This window comes from Aethalodelphis obliquidens, unplaced genomic scaffold (genome assembly GCF_003676395.1).
Source record: "Aethalodelphis obliquidens isolate GAN/ISIS:26980383/991018 unplaced genomic scaffold, ASM367639v1 scaffold23, whole genome shotgun sequence".
Taxonomy (NCBI): Eukaryota; Metazoa; Chordata; class Mammalia; order Artiodactyla; family Delphinidae; genus Aethalodelphis; species Aethalodelphis obliquidens.
In genome coordinates, this window is record NW_020837967.1 from 7,943,687 (window position 1) to 7,964,302 (window position 20,616).

Consider the following 20,616-nt stretch of genomic DNA (forward strand, 5'->3'; position numbering starts at 1 on the left):
CCAGCTCTACCCACCACCAGTCCCTCCCATGAGGAAACCTGCACAAGCCTCTCAGATAGCCTCATCCACCAGAGGGCAGACAGCAGAAGCAAGAAGAACTACAATCCTGCAGCCTGTGGAACAAAAAAGACACAGGCTCACTGAATGGATATGAAAACAAGACCCATATATATGCTGTCTACAAGAGACCCACTTCAGACCTAGGGACACATACAGACTGAAAGTGAGGGGATGGAAAAAGAGACTCCATGCAAATGGAAATCAAAAGAAAGCTGGAGTAGCAATACTCATATCAGATAAAATAGACTTTAAAATAAAGAATGTTACAAGAGACAAGGAAGGACACTACATAATGACCAAGGGATCAATCCAAGAAGAAGATATAACAATTATAAATATATATGTACCCAACATAGGAACACCTCAATACATAAGGCAACTGCTAACAGCTATAAAAGAGGAAATCAACAGTAACACAATAAGAGTAGGGGACTTTAACACCTCACTTACACCAATGAACAGATCATCCAGGCAGAAAATTAATGAGGAAACACAAGCTTTAAATGACACAAGAGACCAGATAGATTTAATTGATATTTATAGGACATTACATCCAAAACCAGCAGATTACACTTTCTTCTCAAGTGCACATGGAACATTCTCCAGGATAGATCACATCTTGGGTCACAAATCAAGCCTCAGTAAATTTAAGAAAATTGAAATCATATCAAGCATCTTTTCTGACCACAATGCTATGAGATTAGAAATCAATTACAGGGAAAAAAAACATTAAAAAACACACACATGGAGGCTAAACAATACATTACTAAGTAACCAAGAGATCACTGAAGAAATCAAAGAGAAAATCAAAAAATACCTAGACACAGATTACAATGAAAACACAACGATCCAAAACCTATGGGATGCAGCAAAAGCAGTTCTAAGAGAGAAGTTTATAGCAATACAACCCTACCTCAAGAAACAAGAAAAATCTCAAACAATCTAACCTTACACCTAAAGGAACTAGAGAAAGAAGAACAAACAAAACCCAAAGTTAGCAGAAGGAAAGAAATCATAAAGATCAGAGCAGAAATAAATGAAACAGAAACAAAGAAAACAGTAGCAAAGATCAATAAAACTAAAAGCTGGTTCTTTGAGAAGATAAACAAAATTGACAAATCATTAGCCAGACTCATCAAAAAAAAGGAGAGGACTCAAGTCAATAAAATTAGAAATGAAAAAGAAGTTACAACAGACACCACAGAAATACAAACCATCCTAAGAGACTACTACCTGCAACTCTATGCCAATAAAATGGACAACCTGGAAGAAATGGACAAATTCTTAGAAAGGTATAACCTTCCAAAACTGAACCAGGAAGAAATAGAAAATATCAACAGACCAATCACAAGTAATTAAATTGAAACTGTGATTAAAAATCTTCCAACAAACAAAAGTCCAGGACCAGATGGCTTCAAAGGTGAATTCTAACAAACATTTAGAGAAGAGCTAACACCCATCCTTCTCAAACTCTTCCAAAAAATTGCAGAGGAAGGAACACTCCCAAACTCATTCTATGAGGCCACCATCACCCTGATACCAAAACCAGACAAAGATACTACAAAAAAAGAAAGTTACAGACCAATATCACTGATGAATATAGATGCAAAAATCGTCAACAAAATACTAGCAAACAGAATCCAACAACACATTAAAAGGATCATACACCGCAATCAAGTGGGATTTATCCCAGGGATGCAAGGATTCTTCAATATACACAAGTCAATGTGCTATACTATATTAACAAATTGAAGAATAAAAACCATATGATAATCTCAATAGATGCAGAAAAAGCTTTTGACAAAATTCAACACCCATTTATGATAAAAACTCTCCAGAAAGTGGGCACAGAGGGAACCTACCTCAACATAATAAAGGCCATATATGACAAACCCACAGCAAACATCATTCTCAATGGTGAAAAACTGAAAGCATTTCCTCTAAGATCAGGAACAAGACAAGAATGTCCACTCTCACCATTATTCAACATAGTTTTGGAAGTCCTAGCTACGGCAATCAGAGAAGAAAAAGAAATAAAAGGAATACAAAATGGAAAAGAAGAAGTAAAACTGTCACCTTTTGCAGAAGACATGATACTGTACATAGAGAATCCTCAAGATGCCACCAGAAAACTACTAGAGCTAATCAATGAATTTGGTAAAGTTGCAGGGTACAAAACTAATGCACAGAAATCTCTTGCATTCCTATACACTAATGATGAAAAATCTGAAAGAGAAATTAAGGAAACACTCCCATTTACCACTGCAACAAAAAGAATAAAATACCTAGGAATAAACCTACCTAGGGAGACAAAAGATCTGTATGCAGAAAACTATAAGACACTGATGAAAGAAATTAAGGATGATAGAAACAGATGGAGAGATATACCATGTACTTGTACTGGAAGAATCAATATTGTGAAAATGACTATACTACCCAAAGCAATCTACAGATTCAATGCAATCCCTATCAAATTCCCAATGGCATTTTTTACAGAACTAGAACAAAAAATCTTAAAATTTGTATGGAGACACAAAAACCCCATATAGTCAAAGCAGTCTTGAGGGAAAAAAACGGAGCTGGAGGAATCAGACTCCCTGACTTCAGGCTATACTACAAAGCTACAGTAATCAAGAGAATATGGTACTGGCCCAAAAACAGAAATATAGATCAATGGAACAGGATAGAAAGCCCAGAGATAAACCCACGCACCTATGGTCAACTAATCTATGACAAAGGAGACAAGGATATACAATGGAGAAAAGACAGTCTCTTCAATAAGTGGTGCTGGGAAAACTGGACAGCTACATGTAAAAGAATGAAATTAGAACACTCCCTAACACCATACACAAAAATAAACTCAAAATGGATTAGAGACCTAAATGTAAGACCGGACACTATAAATCTCTTAGAGGAAAACGTAGGAAGAACACTCTTCGACATAAATCACAGAAAGATCTTTTTTGATCCACCTCCTAGAGTAATGGAAATAAAAACAAAAATAAGCAAATGGGACCTAATGAAACTTAAAAGCTTTTGCAAAGCAAAGGAAACTACAAACAAAATGAAAAGACAACCCTCAGAATGGGAGAAAATATTTGCGAACAAATCAGTGGACAAAGGATTAATCTCCAAAATCTGTAAACAGCTCATACAGCTCAATATTAAAAAAACAAACAACCCAATCCAAAAATGGGCAGAAGACCTAAACAGACATTTCTCCAAAGAAGACATACAGATGGGCAAGAAGCACATGAAAAGCTGCTCAACATCACTAATTATTAGAGGAATGCAAATCAAAACTACAATGAGTTTTCACCTCACACCAGTTAAAATGGGCATCATCAGAAAATCTACGAACAACAAATGCTGGAGAGGGTATGGAGAAAAGGGAACCCTCTTGCACTGTTGGTGGGAATGTAAACTGATACGGCCACTATGTGGAACAGTATGGAGGTTCCTTTAAAAACTAAAAGTAGAATTACCATATGACCCAGCAATCCCACTACTGGGCATATACCCAGAGAAAACCACAATTCAAAAAGACACATGCACCCCAATATTCTTGCAGCACTATTTACAATAGCCAGGTCATGGAAGCAACCTAAATGCCCACAGACAGATGAATGGATAAAGAAGATATGGTACATATATACAATGGAATATTACTCAGCCATATTAAGGAATGAAATTTGGTCATTTATAGAGACATGGATGCATCTAGCGACTGTATACAGAGTGAAGGAAGTCAGAAAGCGAAAGACAAATATCTCATATTAATGCATGTATGTGGAACCTAGAAAAATGGTACAGATGAACCGGTTTGCAGGGCAGAAATTGAGACACAGATGTAGAGAACAAACGTATGGACACCAAGGGGGATAGCGGCGGGGGAGGGGGAGTGGTGGTGGTGTGATGAATTGGGAGATTGGGATTGACATATATATACTAATATTTATAAAATGGATAACTAATAAGAACCTGCTGTATAAAAAATAAAATAAAATAAAAAAGAAAGAAACAGAACATCCTAGCACAGTGCAAGTCCCTCTGCCAATTATGAGTCCTGATACAGGGCCACTACAGCTGCCCACCCTACGGGGTAAGTCTCCAGGATAAAGGGAAGAAGGAGGAGGCCCTGGAGAGAGTCCAACCAAGGCGGGAGGCCTGAGCCATGGAAGAAGGCAGGGAAGCAACCTGGCCTCACGCCTGAGTCCTTGGGGGATGCCGCCGGCTCTCACCTGTGTAGACCAGCACTGTCCACCTCTGGGAAGGGTTGGGGGAGCCAACCATGCTCTTCCAATGTGACCTCCAAGAGGTCAGAGGCCGAGATTATTTGCTGGGTTCCCAGCGTCACCAGAAGGCCATTGCTGCCTCCGAGTCAGTGAGAAGGGGTAAGTTTCCCTCTCGCTCATGCACGTTACCCAATTTCCACTGCACTTAGGGCTTCCAGGTAAACCCAACCCCAGTCCCACACCCCCAAGGCCTCTTGCATATAACCCCAGCTTTTCTCCCGGGAGCACGATGTAGTTTTAAACAAAAGTCACTACACCAGACATTTGGGGACCTGAATTATTTTCCTACCTGCTAACAACCTCTATGACTTTGCGTTGGTCACTTACCCACCCCCCGCCACGTTCTCATCTGTAATGACATCTGTGGTTGTGAAAATGACATGAGAAATAAAAGCATCCTCAAACTAGGCAGCACTAGAGAAAGGTCCAAGATGATCTTTGGAAAGGTCAAAGACATAGACAGTAGCCCCTTTAATGGTAGGAGATTTAAGGGGCGATGGACAGCGTCCCAAATCTGAGATACCTAGGCCTCCATAATGAAACACATTGGATAGGAAATACCTGCTGGGTACAGTGAGAAAAGCCTCATCCCATGCAGAAACCATGGCCAGGTTTTCAAACTTCCTGTCTGGACTTTCCATTTATGAGACAGGCTGCTTTCAGAACCTGGCCAAGCCAGCGTGTTCCATACGTCATCAACAGAGCACAGGAACAGGGCAGTTCGGTGCAGGCCAGAGGTCTCCACTGCCACCAAAATGATGATCCTGCTGGCAGGGACTGGCCACATGCCTCTCCTCCTGTTTTCCTCTCAAAGTGTGTTTTTATAGCTGTTATCTTTATCAGCAGAGGGGACGGAACTGCCTGATGGTAGATTGATATACTGAAGTGATAGCAATTATATAGAATTTGGAAATCATGCATGTGGCTCTTTTATCCACCTCAACTCGGCCTCAGAATACCCTACAGAAGGGGAGGGAGGGGTGGGATGGAAAGGGAATTACGGCCCAGCCAGAACACGAGGTACTGGGAAGCAGAGGGCATGGGGCTGAAGGCTGAGTGAGCTCTGACTATGAGTCACAGTGGAGCTGGGAGCCGAGCTCAGTCAGGAGACCCAAGGTGCGCTGGACCCCGAGGCCAACAGGACACCCCCGTCTTTCTAGGAGAAAGGAGAGGTGGGTGAGTGGATCAAGAAGAGACCTCGTGTTTCCCAGTGACGTCATCTGCATCCTTAATCCCAGAAAAGGGATCAGGAGGGCGTTTTATGAGAGTCCTCTGTGCAGCCCAGAGAAGCCCCACGGTCTGCTCACTTCCTCTCTGTCCGGAGGCCCATCCTTCAAGGTCGGATGAGGACACTCTCTCGCCAGCTCCTGAAATGGTAGGAACCAACCTTACTCAGAGAAAGACCCGATTTCTGCCAGGCGCAAGGGAAGAAAACAGGGCTGACTCAACCCATCCGAATGGAAGTGGGTGGGAGGAGGCGGGTAGGATGAACCCAGCTTCTCAAGACAGTCCCGACAATCCCCTGCCCTTCCTGGAAACTTCTTGGAACCCAAATCAAAGGCAGGAGACGGAAAGAGAGGCTGGAGGTGTAGGAGGAGAAGATGGAATACAGAATAATCACAGTAAGAACGACAGAACCAATATTTATCGGGGCTTTACTCTAAGCGTATGAAGTATATTAACATGAGTTAATACATTTAACTCCTAACAACCCTATGAAGTCAAGTCTATTATTGTCCTATTTTTTTTTCATGAGGAAACTGATCCCACAGCTGTTACTGTTCACTTTCATGCCAGGTGTTTGAAAAATGTCCCAAAGGCCTTTAAGACACGAGTTAACCGTCACTCCGAGTAGCCAAGCAGCAAAGGGCAGCATGGCTGGGAAACGCCGTTCCACGTGGCGAAACAGGAGTGTGGCGTCCTGTTGTCGAGAGCTCTTGTGAGAGTGTAGGGAAGAGAAACAGACGCAGCTCTCGGAGCCCTGGACGCTGACCCACCGGCAGAGGCACCCGCCTTTCTGAGCAGCTGGGTCCTTGCTGCCGGCTCCACGGGGGGCTTCCACCCCCCTCCCAGGTCACTGCCTAACTGTGGGGTGGGGGGGCAGGGCTCTGTGAAGCTTCGTCCTTTCAACATCTCGAATTCTTCAATGGGTCTTATTTGAATCACATCCAGGGATGAAGGTGGATGGCCAGATCTGGATCTCCTCAGGAGAGCTCTAATAATGTGTTCTCCCAGTTTAACAGTTACCATTTTTTGAACACCTACTGTGTCAGAGACGTGTAGTAGCTAGGGTTTTATATACATTATCTCCTGAAATCTTAACCTCTTCAAGATAAGTAATGCCTACCCTGTACATTGTGCCATGACAAATGAAGAATCTGAGACCACCCTCCTGCCACCACCTCCACGATACAGGGATTCCCAAAGGTCAAATGTCCGGTGAGGCCAGGAGTCAAATCCATGCCTGACTGACTGAGCTCATGTCATCATGTGGGCTTCTCTGGCCTTCATTATTAGGTCTAAATTGTTTTAACACCATGGACTTCGACCCTGCCATCTACACCCTCTTCCCAAGCCCCTGACCCAAGCAGGGAGCAGAGGCATCTCTCCCTCGTAAATGTCCTCCACCACACACACACACACACACACACACACACACACACACACGCACGCACGCGCACACACACACACACACACACACTCACTCTCTCTCTCCCTCTCTCTGTCTCTCTATCTGTCTCTCTCTCTGTCTGTCTCTCTCTCTCTCTCTCTTTCTGTCTCTCCCTCACCCTCTCTCTCTCTCTCCTGGCCTCCCACGCCTTCCTTTTGGGCCTAGCCCCCAGCCCAAGTTCTCAACAGACAGGAACCTTCCCACGTTGTACTCAATTCCAACCCCACCTACTGCACACAGGTCAGCCTTGTAAGAGAAGAACTTGAGTTTCAGCAGCCTTTCACGAGAAAGGCTGCAAGTAAAAAACTCCACCAAGCCAATTCACCCCTAGTTGTTTTTCCAACTAGAAGAGAGATGGGCAAATCAATACTCAACAACCCCTCCCACGGCCTACAGCACTCAAGTCTCTCTTTGTGCACAAGGCCAGGCCTGCAGCCAAGGGCTCTCAACAATCAGCTGCCCACCTGCTGAGCATTGGGGGACAAGTCCTGCTAACAGTCCTTCTGTTGCCAGCGCCCTCAGTCACACAAGGGATGCCCCTGGCAAGTGACAAGAAATGGACACACTGTGCATGTAACCAGCAACTCTTACAGACAGCCTTGAAGCATTTCACTCTTATCAACCTTTAACCTTGTTGCCAAGGGTGGTAGAGTTATCCCAACCCCAGTTTGCAGGTGCTAACCTTCATTTCCCCAGGTTTCAATGAATTGAGTCAGGCTAGAAATTCAGGACACAGCACAGTCATGGGACCCTGCGCCCCAAGATGCACCCTTCCACATTGCATCCTACTGACTTAAAGACAGGAGGTGAGAATCCCTGCAGGGGTAAGATGGCTGTTATTCGCATCTCAGCCTCCAGGTCTCCCCAGATGGAGTCCAGACAGTGGAGCAAGGCCACCTCAACCAGCCACAAGCCTGGGCTTGGTGAGAAGCATGTCTCTGGAGACCAAGGTCTCTGCCCCATTTCCCTCAGATGGATGAGTAGAAAGATGAGCAGTAGCAGCAGTGTAAGTGAGGGACAGGTGGTCAGCAGAAGCTCCTGGACCAGCATAAATGAAAGGAAGTGGTGTTTCTGGAGCTGGTACTTGACCATTCATTCTCCCATTTGCTGAGCAATTTCTGTGTGTTAAGCTACAAGGATGATGAAGACATGGTCCCTACCCTCAGAGTAGCGGGTACAATGGAGAAGCATAGGGATGGGGAACAGGGGTAGCCAAGAATTCTAAGTGAATTCCACCACATAAGATTGAATTGTCAGGACACGAATCCACAACCACAAAGAAATGTATGTTATAGAATTTATTTTTCTACATCTGATCCTAACCTGCTTCTAACTTACGGTCTTATGATGTAAGTAGATAAAAACAGACGCCTGCACCTCTACACATGCCCTGTCCCATATGCAAAATAATGTAATTCTCACTGAAAATCCAGTAAGACTAGAGGGGAGGGAGGGATGAATTGGCAGAGCACGAGGGAATCTCAGGGCGGCAAGACTACCCTATATGACACTCTAATGGTGCACACATGTCATTATGCATCTGTACAAACACATAGTACGTACAACACCAAGAGTGAACCCGAAAGTAAACCATGGACTCTGGGCGATTATGATGTATCAACGTAGGTTCGTCAATTGCAACAAATGTACCATCTGGAGAAGGATGTTGATAGTGGGGAAGGCCATGCATGTGTTGAGGCAGCGGGTGTATGGGAAATCTTTCTATCTTCCCCTCAATTTTGCTGTGAACCTGAGACTACTCTAAAAAATAAAGTATTTAAAAAAAAGTTCGATAAGACCACCACCAGACCATAATATAGACAGGTATTTAGTCCAGTCCAGCTGCTAAAACAAAGTACTATAGACTGGGTGACTTGCACATAACAGAAATTTACTTCTCACAGTTCTAGGGGCTAAGAAGCCCATCAAGACATTGGCAGATTCGGTGTCAGGTGAGTGCAGCTTCCTGGTCCATAAGCAGCCATCTTCTTCGCTATGCCCTCACATGGAGGGACAGGGAGCTCACTGAGGTCTCTTCTATAAGGGCACTAATCCCATCCATAAGGCTCCACCCTCATGACCTAATCACCTCCCAATCCCATCGCACTGGGGGTTAAGGTTTCAAGATATGAATGGGGGGAAGGGCACATAAACTTTCAGTCTGTGGCAACAAGAGCCCTGGGCAGCCAGCCAGCCTACCCACCCTGAGCCCTCTCTCTGCTCACAGCCTTCTCCATGGCAGCAACCAAAATGAGACATTATGCAGTATGCCAGGCATTTTGAGCCTCCGTGGCCACCCTTTAGGGTCCAAGATTTAAAGAGACGTCCATTTGGAAGCCCAGATTTCTCAGTCTGCAAGCTCTGCCTTCACACACCATCCTGAGACAGAAGTTCAGTGGCCAAAATGCAAACCATTTGGGGATTTGCCAAATTACAGAGCTCCATTCCGCAGCTAGCCACTTCTTAATCTGTGCCAGAGTCTCTGCATACATAGCTCATTTAAATCTTAAGATAGCCCTGTGCAAAGAGATCATTATCCCAGTTTTACAGACAAGGCAGCAGAGACTCGGAGAGGTTGAACGTCTTACCCACAGTCACAGAATGAGTTTGGAGCAGTACCAGGATTCAGCCCCCAGGTCTCCCCAGGCCAACACTCAAAATGGTATCCACCACTTTTTAGTGTCCAGAGGAGAGTAAGCAGTGCCTTTGACATATTTCCTTGGTGTCCCTAAATGCCTGTAGATACCAGCGTTGATGAAGCCTTTCAAGGGAAAAGAGCAAACCTGCCACCCCTGCAGAGTTAGTAAGCTGATTGCAATGCTGACAATGACAGCATCTCAAGCTAATTTCCTTGGATAGGTCTCTCCAGAAAGCATTCAATTCCAGCCATGAGAGCAACATGTTTGCAACATGAATTGACTAAAGGGAGAAGAAATGCCCTTCACTTAAGGGTTTCAATTAGTGTTTCTCATAACAAAATCCAAGCCCTCAAAGGGCCTTTCCAATAAGGCCTTGTAAATGGTTTTCTAACCCTAGGAAAGACTTACGGCTGACTCCTTCAGGCTTATTAATATTTCATCATTAACAGATACATATTAAGTTCCTATTGTTCATGAAAAGGATTGGATTTAAAAGAGAGGATTCCTTCTCATTAGTAGCTTATGACCTTATTACAGACAGATAAAAACTTACAAAAGACACGTCAGGGGACTTCCCTGGTGGCACAGTGGTTAAGAATCTGCCTGCCAATGCAGGGGACACGGGTTTGAGCCCTGGTCTGGGAAGATCCCACATGCCGCTGAGCAACTAAGCCCGTGCGCCACAACTACTGAGCTTGCGCTCTAGAGCCCACGAGCCACAAATACTGGACCCTTGTGCCACAACAACTGAAGCCCGCATGCCTAGAGCCCGTGCTCCGCAACAAGAGAAGCCACCGCAATGAGAAGCCTGCACACCGCAACGAAGAGTAGCCCCTGCTCGCCGCAATTAGAGAAAGCTTGTGAGCAGCAACGAAGACCCAATGCAGCCAAAAAATAAATTAAATTAATAAATTAATAATAATAATAATAAAAAAGACACATCTGGAATAAAGCAGGTTTAATCTTCCTTAGGAACAACTGGACAGAGGAACGAACTCAGGCCCGGGTTTGTTCATGGTTGGTGTCTGGATGGTATCAACTGTGTGGTTTGAGTGACCCAATGTATCGTCTAGAAAAGAAAAGCTATTTTCCCACTCTTGCTTGAGTGCCCTGTTCCACTCATTTTTTTTTCAACTGAAGTATAGTTGATTTATAACATTATATTAGTTGCAGGTTTACAACACAGTGATTTAATATTTTTATACAGTATACTCCATTTAAAGTTATTATAAAATATTGGCTATATTCCTGTGAACATTACATCCTTGTATCTTTTTATTTTATACATCTCTATTGGAGTATAATTGCTTCACAATACTCTGTTAGTTTCTGTTGTCCAACAAAGTGAATCAGCCGTATGCACACATATATCCCCATATCTCCTCCTTCTTGTGTCTCCCTTCTACCCTCTCTATCCCACCCCTCTAGGTCTCCACAAAGCACCGATCTGATCTCCCTGTGCTGTGCTGCTGCTTCCCACTAGCTATGTATTTTACATTTGGTAGTGTATATATGTCAATGCTACTCTCACTTTGTCCCAGCTTCCCCTTTCCCCCCACCCCATGTCCTCAGTTTCATTCTCTATATCTGTGTCCTTATTCTGTCCTGCCACTAGGTTCATCAGTACCATTTTTTTTAGATTCCATATATATGCATTAGCCTACAGTATTTGTTTTTCCCTTTCTGACTTACTTCACTCTGTATGACAGACTCTAGGTCCATCCACCTCACCACAAATAACTCAATTTCATTTCTTTTTATGGCTGAGTAATATTCCATTGTATATATGTACTACATCTTCTTTATCCATTCATCTGTCGATGGACATTTAGGTTGCTTCCATGTCCTAGCTATTGTAAATAGAGCTGCAGTGAACATTGTGGTACATGTCTCTTTTTGAATTATGGTTTTCTCAGGGTATATGCCCAGTAGTGGGATTGCTGGGTCGTATGGTAATTCTGTTTTTAGTTTTTTAAATATCCTTGTATCTTATTTTATACCTAGTAGTTAATACCTCTTAATCCCCTTCCACTATCATGTCCCTCCCCACTCCCCTTGACTCATTTTTGTTTTTAAGAATTAAAGGATCTAAAGCTTTAAAATGTCAATGTTTACGGAAGGCAATAAATAATGCCACTCATCTCTCTTACCACTTTACCCTGAATTAGTCTATGAGATCAGCTTCAACTGTCTAGCAGAGCCTTGGGGTTACACAACACAGGCAGGCAAAGGACAGGTTGGGCAGGAGAAATCTCTGGGGTCTGGAGAATGGGACTCTAAGAAAGAGACAAGGTGGGAGCCATGGGCACCAGGCAGGTGGCCAACAGGGGTCTGCAGGGAGAGCCCAGAGATGAAAACAAAAAGACAAACAGCACATAGAGACTAACCCTGGTCTCCAGACGCAACTACGACCATTTCCCAGAAAACTGAGAAACCAACCCTTCTCTCTGGCCACAGAATAAGGAAATGAAAAAAAGGGCCCTTTTCTCAAAGCAAACAAATAGAAATGATTTAGAAAGCACCTACAGGCTTGCCACCTGACACTGTGCAAAAATGTCCTTCCTTTACTTTTTATGTATGTATGTATGTATTTATGCACACAGGCATTGGTTTATTATATTCCTTTGACCTGTACTTATGACCATTTTGCTTTACTACAAAGCTACGACAGAGGCTACACACTTTTGGAACCCTACGCTAGCTTCTACTAATATTTTAATAGTTTTAGGGTTGAAATTACAGTTACCGTATTTAAAATCAAAACAGCATCACTCGGCCACATGGTAAGAGCTGTAGCTGTGGGGTGGGTCTTTGTTTTCCTATAAAATTCTTCCGCGATGTTGCATTAAGGGGTTGACTAGATGACTCTTCAGCTCCCTTCTAGCACCGACATTCTTCTCCTTGTGTCTGTGCAGAGTAAATGGACTGGCCTTGAGTGCACCCCGGGGACAGAACAGGCTGGCAGCATCTGGGTTTGCCTAGGCCCCCAGGGGAAGCATGGCTCTGCCAGGTGTCACAGCTGATTTAACTAAAAGGAAGATAAAAACCAGCCATGGGAACTGAAGCTTGACAGCATTCCCTGAGGGTCTGGTGAGTGAGAACCAGAGAAGTATGGAAGAGACTAGAGGAATCTCCTCTGGCCCAAGACTCCCAGGCAACGTTTGCTCTAACCACTGAGATCCATCCCCAGAAATGTCCCCAGCTGTGTGCAAAACCACAGCGCCTGCTGAGGAAGGTGAGAGCTGAAGCTGCTAGTCAACTCCTGGGATAGGATGATGCAGAAGCAAAGGGCCAACTGGGAGAAGGGGGTGTGGGGAAGAAAAAAGGATAAAGGCAAAGATACGTTTTCCGGTCTGCATGAGCTAATATCTCCACAGGGAGAGCTCAGATCGTGGCAGATTTTTTGTTTCCAAGACAAGAAGGGGATAAATGATCACCCTGTCTTATTTAAGACCACAGCTTGATGGCCAGAGATCTCTCTTCCAAATTTCTCATGCTGCTTTGTAAAGGACAAGGACAGTCAACACATTCAGCCTCCGTGTCCACATGGGAACAATGAAACACCGAGAAAGAATGTAATGAAGAAAGCAACTGCAGTAGACTTTGGGAATAGACGTCAGAACGTCCACTTCCTAGCCTGCAAGACTCTCAGAATGCTTTATTTCCTTTCCTCCTAGTACCAGAGCACATTTCTACAGCAACTCCCAGAGAACTGGGTGCCTCATGGGGCCAGGTGGAGGTTGGCTTAAAGATCCTCTTCTTTGGGGGCACAGAAGACCCTTAACGAGAACTAGATCCCTTGTTGGATCCTCCCCTTTCAATTTCAGGATATATGTGCTGAGATACTCTGGAATGATTTGGGGATTAAAGGGTGAACATTATGCAAGAAGAGAAATTAAAAATTAATGAAGAAATGAGGTCACTCAGTGAAGCCTCTTCAACAAACCAGGATGAGAACCTTCTGCTCACTTCTGACTTTTTGGCGAAGACGCATAACTGTCATCTGCGAGGCGGTCCAGAGGATGAGAGTATGGATTATTCACAAAGCTCTGAGTTTAGTTACCAAGTTCTATACCACTATGACCTACTGTTATCCCTTTTGCAGAGGGAGAAACTGAGTCATGGTGAGATCACATGGTTATTAATGAGATAAAAATGAGCACTGGCCTCGCATGGATCCAAATCTACAGCTTGGCAGCTCTATTCACAACAGTCAAGATGTGGAAACAACCTAAATGTCCATCAACAGATGAATGGATGAAGAAGATGTGGTGTATATATACAACAGAATATTACTCAGCCATAAAAAAAAGAATGAAGTAATGCCATTTACCACAACATGGATGGACCAAGAGATTATCATACTAAGTGAAGTAAGTCAGAAAGAGAAAGACAAATACCATATGATATCACTTACATGTGGAATCTAAAATATGACACAAATGGGGGATTCTCTGGCAATCCAGCGGTTAGGACTCTGCACACTCACTGCCGAGGGCCCAGGTTCAAACCCTGGCCAGGGAACTAAGGTCCCACAGGCCACGCAGCATGGCCAAAAAATAATAATAATTTAAAAAATGACACAAATGAACTTATCTGTGAAACAGAAACAGACTCACAGACATAGAGAACAGACTTGTGGTTGCCAAGGGGTGGGGTGGAGAGATGGATTGGGAGTTTGGGGTTAGCACATGCCAACTATTATGCATAGAATGGATAAACAACAAGGTCCTACTGTACAGCACAGGGAACTATATTCAATATCTTGGGATCAACCATAATAGAAAAGAATAAGAAAAAGAATGTATATATATGCATAACTGAATCACTTTACTGTACGGGAGAAATTAACACAACACTGTAAATCAGCTATATTTCAATAAATTTTTAAAAAAATCTACAGCTATGGTCACATACTACAACATGGATGAACCTTGAGGACACTATGCTAAGTGAAACAAGGCAGTCACAGAATGACAAATAACGCATGATTCCACTCATTTAAGGTATCTAAAGCAGTCAATCTCACAGAAGCAAAAAGCATAACGGTAGTTGCCAGTGGCAGGGATATGTGGGGAATGGGGAGTTACTATTCAATGGGTCTAGAGTTTCAGTTTGTGCAAAATGACAAAGTCTTAGAAATCTGCTTACAACATGTGTATAGTTAATATTTGCACTATACACCTAATGGTTGAGGGTAAATTCCATGTTGTATTTTTTAATCACAATTTAAAAGATCTATAGCTATGAGCAGCTTAACAGCTGCGTCTCATGCATCTTAGTGCTGCTGCAAAGAAGAGTTTGAAGACATATATACTATAAGGGGAAAATGTCTACAGCCATAGCTCTAGTAAGAGGAATGACAAACATGGGCAAAAGATATGAATAGACATTTCACCAAAGAGGCCATACAGATGGTAAGCCTGCAGATGAAAAGATGACCAACACTGGCAGTCATTAGGGAAATAGAAATTTAAACTACAGTGACAAGACAGACCACATAATGGGAGAAAATATTTGCAAATCATATACCTAATAAGGGCCTAGTATCTAAAATATGTAAGGAACTGTTACAACTCAACAATAAAAAGACAACCCAATTGAAAACTGGGCAAAAGCTTGAACAGACATTTCTCCAAAGAAGCTACGCAAATGGCCAATAAACACATGAGAAGGTGCTCAAATCATAACTCGTCAGGGAAATGAAAAATCAAAACCACAATGAAAGACCACTTCACTTCCAGCAGGATGGCTAGAATCAACAAGACAGATAATAACAAGTGTTGACAAAGATGTAGGGAAACTGGAACCCTCATACACTGCTGGTGAGAAGGTAAAATGGCGCAGCTGCTTTGGAAATCAGTTTGGCAGTTCCTCAAAAGGCTAAATATAGAATTACCATATGACCCAGCAATTCAACTCTCAGGAAAATACCCAAAAGAAAACACACATACATACATACAAAAACTTGTACAAAAACGTTGTTAGAAATATTATTCATAACAGGCAAAAGTGGAAACAATCCAAATGTCCATCAACTGATGGATAAACAAAATGTGGTAATCATACAATAGAATATTATTCAGCCATACAAAGGAATAAGTGCTGACTCATATTACAACATGGATGAACCCGCGAAACATTATGCTTAGTGAAAGAAGCCAGTCACAAAGGGCCATATATTATAAGATGTCATTTCTATGGGCAAATCCATAGAGACAGAGGATAGTAGTTGCCAGGGGCTGGGAAGAAGGCTGAATTGGGAGTGACTGGTAATGGGTACCTGTCACTCTTTTTGGAGGGATGAAAATGCTTTGGAAATACAGATAATGATGATAGTTGCACCTACATGAGAATATACTAAAAACCATTGAATTATATACTTCAAAAGGGTGCGTTTTATGGTGTGTGAATTACATCTAAAAAAAATTTGAACACAATGAGAACACACCTATCAGAATGGATAAAATTAAAAATAGTGATAATAGCAAACAGTAATGATGCAAAAAACTGCATCACTCATACATTGTTGGTGGGAATGTAAATGATTCAGCCACTTCGGAAAAGTTTGCAAGTTTCCTTTAAAATGACAAATGAACTCATCAGATGACCCGGCATATGACACTCTTGGCCATTTACTGTAGAGAAATGAAAACTTTTTTTTTTTTTTAAGTGGCATACCCTTTTTTTTTAAATTTATTTTTTATTTTTGGCTGCACTGGGTCTTCGTTGCTGCACACAGGCTTTCTCTAGTTGAGGCAAGCAGGGGTTACTCTTCCTTGCGGTGCTCGAGCTTCTCATTGCGGTGGCTTCCTTTGTTGCGGAGCACGGGCTCTAGGCGCATGGGCTTCAGTAGTTGTGGCACGCGGGCTCAGTAGTTGTAGCTCACGGGCTCTAGAGCACAAGCTCAGTAGTTGTGGGGCATGGGCCTAGTGGCTCCGTGGCATGTGGGATCTTCCTGGACCAGGGCTCAAACCCGTGTCCCCTGAATTGGCAGGCGGATTCTTAACCACTGTGTCACCAGGGAAGTCACCTTTTTTTTTTTTAATTTATTTTTGGCTGCACTGAGTCTTTGTTGCTGCGTGCGGGCTTTTCACTGCGGTGGCTTCTCTTGTTGTGGAGCACGGGCTCTAGGCGTGCAGGCTTCAGTAGTTGTGGCGCACGGGCTTAGTTGCTCTGTGGCATGTGGGATCTACCCGGACCGGGGCTCGAACACGTGCCCCCTGCACTGGCAGGCAGATTCTTAACTACTGCGCCACCAGGGAAGTCCAAGAAATGACAACTTCTGTCCACTCAAAAACCTATGCATGAATGTTCAGAGCAGTTTTCATTATAGGTGGTAACTCAAAACCAACCAATGTCCTTCAGTGAGTGAATAGTTAACCAAATGATGGTCCACCATACCATGGAGTATTACTCAGCAATGAAAAGAAAAACAACTTTGGATGAACCTCAGGGAAGTTATGCTGAGAGAAAGAAAATAATCTCAGCAAGTTCCTTAAACTGTATGATTCTACTGAACTTGAAATAACAAAATTCTGGAGATAGAGAACAGATGAGTGGCCACCAGGGTTTGGGAATGGACAATGGAGAAGTTGTAGCTATAAGGAGTACCACGAGGGAGCCCGAGGTGATGGGACGGTTCTGCATCTTGACTGTGCTGATAGGAACAGGAAGCTACACACACACAAACAAGTGCATTATGTATAACTGGTGACTCAGCTCTGTGCATTTTACCAGTGTCATTACCCGGTTTTGCTATTGCACTAGTTATACAACATGTTCAACTGGGAAGAATGGGTGAGGGGTACCAAAGACGTCTCTCCATTTCTTTGCAACAGCCAGTGAATCTATATTTATTCCAAAATAAGAAGTGTGTGGGGTTTTTAAAGTAACTACATGGGGTATTAGTCAACGCTTAAAAGTAATGACTGTGTTTCAATAAAGGTCAGAATTGAAGGCAGGAGTCAAGAAGAAATGACAGCCTGCACAGTACAGCCACAAACCATCACCTCTACAACATGTCAGAGGAATCCTCCTTTTAGTGTGAACTGCATACACCTGATAACAAGTCAGGAACTTCCGGTGCAGACCCACTAACTTGTGTGTCCTCACTTGTCCTCTAATCCCCCGTGTGCAGCTCTGCTATCCTAACCTACCCTCATCCTCATCTCCGGGCTGCCATTCATGCTCTTTCCCGTCTGAATTCATCTTCTCTCCACATATGCAAATCCTTCCCACTGGGTCATAAGGCCCTGCAGCAGTATCCATCTTTCCACATGGGTTAATTGTATCTCTCTAACTAGATGCTTGAGTTCAGACACCAGGTCATCTTCCTCTACCTTATCCTCCATAATACACCATACAATGCTGAGAACGTAAGGAGTATCAAAGATCTCTGTTGATGGAATAAAGGCCTGCCTGCCTCAAGATCTTTTATTATCACTCTTGCAAGCTAGGTGATGGAGAACGGGTACACACAGGGGCATGAAAGCCAAGACAACGTTTCACACGTAATTGCAACTGTGTACTTTTAAAATCATCATCTCAGTTGCTTTTTTTGTTTTTTTTTTGCGGTACGCGGGCCTCTCACTGTTGTGGCCTCTCCTGTTGCACAGCACAGGCTCCGGGACGCACGGGCTCAGTGGCCATGGCTCACGGACCCAGCCGCTCTGCGGCATGTGGGATCCTCCCAGACCGGGGCACGAACCCGCGTCCCCTGCATCGGCAGGCGGACTCTCAACCACTGCGCCACCGGGGAAGCCCCTCAGTTGCTTTTTATTACAGGGCTATGACTGATGCATAGGAGGTATAATCTGATCCATTTTACGGATGAGGAAACTTAGTTCAGAGTGGCTAAGTGATATACAAAATCACAACTGGTACTGAGTCAGAGTTAGAAACCAAGACTCATCCTAAAACCTTAAGGAGACGCAAATTGCCACTTTAAACTTTGTTTTTAAAAATTACTGCTCTCTTCCCTTTTGCGGCCATTGCTGAAGCACCAGCGGCCAAAATGAAGTGCAATCCCTTTGTGACTCTGACCCAAGCGAGAACAGGAAAAGGCATTTCAATGCGCCTTCCCACATTCGCAGGAAGATTATGTCTTCCCGTTTCTAAAGAGCTGAGACAGAGGTACAATGTCCAATCCATGCCCATCCGAAAGGACGATGAAGTTCACGTTGTACAAGGGCACTACAGAGGGCAGCAAATTGGCAAAGCAGTCCAGGTTTACAGGAAGAAATATGTCATCTACGTTGAACGAGTGCAGTGGGAGAATGCTAACAGCTCGACTGCGCATGTGGGCATTCACCCCAGCCAGGTGGTTATCACCAGACTAAAACTGGAGGAAGACCGCAAAAAGATCCTCGAACGTAAAGCCAAATCTCACCAAGTAGGAAAGGAAAAGGGCAAATATCAGGAAGAAACAATTGAGAAGATGCAGGAATAAAGTAATCTTGAATACAACTTTCATTAAAAACTGTTAAAAATGAAAAAAAGGGCAAATTATTAGTAAATTAAGATGCAAATATTCCCAAAATGAAGTGTAACTTTTGCAACCCAAAATATGGTACTTAGCCAACACCTTGGGGTGGCTGAGGCCCTATATGAAGAGGAAAAAGGAAAAGCCTTAAAAAGTGGGGATAGAAGAGCAGACTGTGATCAGGGAACAATTGGAGGAACACAGGAAAAGCCCCACTTCCAAACATATCCTGAATCCAGCCATACCTCTCCAGCACCACCGCTGTCCCCTAGACCCTGCCTCCATCACTCAGAGCACATCACTCCACTCAACAGCTCCCCGAAGCACAAAGATCTAAACTTGACCTTGCTTAGAAAGCTCTAAATAGTCCGGGTCCTGCTCACCTCTCTAGACTCATCTCATTCCATTCATCCCCACCAACAATGCTCCCTTCACACCTTTCCATCCCTCAAGCATGCCTAGCAGGGTCTTGCACAGCGGCACTGGCTTCTTCTCCTGCCTGGAATGCTTTGCCACCTGACCTTTGTACAGCTTGCCCTGTCATTCAGACTTCAGTGTAGGTGTCACCCCCTCAGCCTAAAGTAGTTGCTAATTCCTCTTTGTCACTTACCACCCTCTTAATTCTTTGCCAAACATCATTAACTGACATGTTTCTTATTGACTGATGTATTGATCGATGTATTGATTGTCTCTCCCTCATCCCACTACAGTGTAAGCTCTAGGAGGGCAGGGAACTCTTTTCTCTTTTTTTTCTTTTTTTTCTTTTGTATTCCCAGTGCCTGACATATAGCAGGTATTCAATAAATATGTGTACAGTGAAGGTCTGAAGGAATGAATGAATGAAAAAGACCACCACCCTACCTCCTTCACAGTTCTGGTTCTACCTGGCCAATGAATGACCTATTAATGGCAATCTAAAAGTTACTAACATTCAACTAGAGGATAGGTAAATAGCATGACCCTTAATATCACAAAAGGTACTTTGAAAACAGTAAACCGCTGACCCTTGAACAACACGGGGGTTAATCCACGTATAACATAGTTGGCCCTGTGCATCCTCAGACTCAACTAACCATGGACCGTGTAGTACTGTATTTACTACTGAAAAATATCTGCATATAAATGGACCCGTGCAGTTCAAACCTGTGTCATTCAACGGTCAACTGTATTACAGATCATCTTACAAGGTCCAGATCAAGCCCCCTCTCTTCTCTGAAATCTTCCTGGGATACTCAAGCCCCATTGATCTCCCCTTTCTCTGACTTCCTAAAGCTTTTACTGCCTACACCACTCATGTGATACTTTACAACCCTCTTCTTTTTTTTTTTTTTTTTTTTGCGGTACGCGGGCCTCTCACTGCTGTGGCCTCACTCATGGCGGAGCACAAGCTCCGGACGCGCAGGCTCAGCGGCCATGGCTCACGGGCCCAGCCGCTCCGCGGCATGTGGGATCTTCCCGGACCGGGGC

At 43.6% G+C, this 20,616-nt stretch overlaps 1 protein-coding gene and 1 pseudogene across 1 annotated transcript in view; one reads left to right on the forward strand and one right to left on the reverse strand.

The window, feature by feature from the left end:
* CCDC3 (coiled-coil domain containing 3) overlaps positions 1 to 20,616 on the reverse strand; it is a 103,369-nt gene that overhangs the window by 58,460 nt on the left and 24,293 nt on the right. The gene's annotated exons all lie outside the window — the stretch shown is intronic.
* Positions 18,682 to 19,116, forward strand: LOC113628283 (60S ribosomal protein L26 pseudogene; annotated as a pseudogene).